The sequence below is a fragment of the Mus caroli genome, chromosome 7, assembly GCF_900094665.2.
Source record: "Mus caroli chromosome 7, CAROLI_EIJ_v1.1, whole genome shotgun sequence".
Taxonomy (NCBI): domain Eukaryota; kingdom Metazoa; phylum Chordata; class Mammalia; order Rodentia; family Muridae; genus Mus; species Mus caroli.
The window spans coordinates 106,922,442-106,924,404 of record NC_034576.1 but is presented as its reverse complement, the minus strand read 5'-3'; the positions used below and the strand labels follow the sequence as shown (position 1 = coordinate 106,924,404).

The following is a 1,963-nucleotide window of genomic DNA, read 5'->3' as shown; positions in this document are numbered from 1 at the left end:
AAAAAGAAAAGGAAAAAGGAAAGGAAAGGAAAGGAAAGGAAAGGAAAGGAAAGGAAAGGAAAGGAAAGGAAAGGAAAGGAAAGGAAAGGAAAGGAAAAAATAATGATTTATTCCACTTAAGCATAAGATAATCTGAACTACAATTACTAAGATACAAAAAAGATATTGTGGAATTATTTCTTTAAATTAAGTCAATGTCCAAGAAAGTCAAATCAGCAGAATAACATCTGCTGATTCCTTCTGTGTTTTAATCCTTTCAATGCTAACGTCAGATTTATTCAAAGTACCTAACAAGTCCGTCTAGTGACATTCAACAATGGGGTTAATAAGCACATGACACACAGCAGTGAAGAGAATGTGCATGTGGCAGCTGAAACATCAGGGAGGAGAGGAAGCTTTCCATAATGAGAAACACCGCAGCAAGTTCTGTGCTTGATCTTTGTTTTCTGTTGCTTGTTTTTGAGACCAAATATAAACTCACATGGTGGCTGCATGCACAGGGCCTGCAAGGGACTGTACCAGATGGGATTCTGGAACAGGAAGGAGAAGTGGGCATATAACCCACCCATAACCCTGAAGCAATCTGTAATTGATAGAAGAAAAATTATTTTGCTCCAAGAGAGTCATACTGAGGAAATACACCATTCTTACAGAAAGTCTCATGCCCAGCAATACATGCACAGTCAGTACAAATGCACCGAGCCCTTATTAGGAGGCTCTTTCTCTGATAATGTTGTCACAGCTTTTCTTTCCCTTTTTCTGTTTAGAACCTTATAAGTCCTTTGCTTTTATATCATGGCTTGAGTTTTTATGGAATTCCCATATATTCAAAACATATACTCTATATCTATATGCACTTCTTGTGATTTTTTTTTACTTAGCTCTTTTTATGATTTGTTTTGTCATATTCCAATGTGTTTGCTTTTTATTTCTCTTATTGTATTTTTTATTCCTTACATGCCTCTTTGTTTTCTTTTTAAACTATTTATTGGTTCTTTGTTACAACCCCACTCATCTCCATCTCATTTCATACGTGCCGTTCATCTTGCAACCTTACCACTAAGAGTGAAAAAAAAACCCTCATTGTGAAAGTGGTGGTGTGTCACACTATGTCCTATGGTATACCCTTTAGTCCACAATTCTTTGCTTGCAAATGTTCATTGCACAGAGTAATTGGTATGGTCCGAGGCCTCTGGCATGTGCTACTTTATCAATAATACAACCTCACTAGGATGCCTCTCAGATATCCTGTTGTTGCTCTGCGTCATGGTGATTCTGTAGTATTGGATCTGTACAACTGACCCTTCTTGCACTCTAGCAGTTCATTGATGGGGTACATGTTGCAGTGGGGCAATTCTAAGCCCTGGGTGTTGGCCTGAGCAATATCTGAGCTGGTCAGCCTGCAAGCTGTCTCACACCTTTGAGGCCCACTCACCATCAATCCTAGTAACCAGGAGCAGCTCTACCCTGCTGCTTATGCGAGGGGTAGGGCCATATCTCCCAAGTTTTTCAGCTGCTGAGAGACGTAGACAGTTCTCTCACTTTCATGACCCTGGCACCAGTTGTCCTGACTGCCATAGATGGCAAAGGATAAGGGGATGAGTGCGTCCTTCCTGTTTCTGCACCACTGCTCAACAATAAAGAGGTAGGGCTCTCTTGAATTCACCTCTGGGCCGGCTTACTTGCCTCCCATAGGTTACCAAGGGATATGTATGTGGGGGCTTCTCTCCCTTGCCCATGTCACCTCACAGCAGACAAGTGGCAGAGCCAGCTCTCCTAGCTCACACCCTTGGGTCAGCTCACCCAATGCCCTGCCACCAGGATCAGCTCTACTGTGCTGCTCAGGAAAGGTACAGGTTCTACTCTTCCAAGTGCTGCAGAGAATAGGTGCCTCTTTGTTTTCTAACAGGAGACACAAGAATGTGGGTCTGGCTCTTCTGGTCAGAAAAGCACCAGGGCAGCT

The 1,963-nt window shown here is 42.4% G+C and overlaps 1 pseudogene; it reads left to right on the top strand.

Annotated features, from left to right (window-relative positions):
* LOC110298017 overlaps positions 1 to 1,963 on the top strand; it is a 3,116-nt pseudogene that overhangs the window by 818 nt on the left and 335 nt on the right.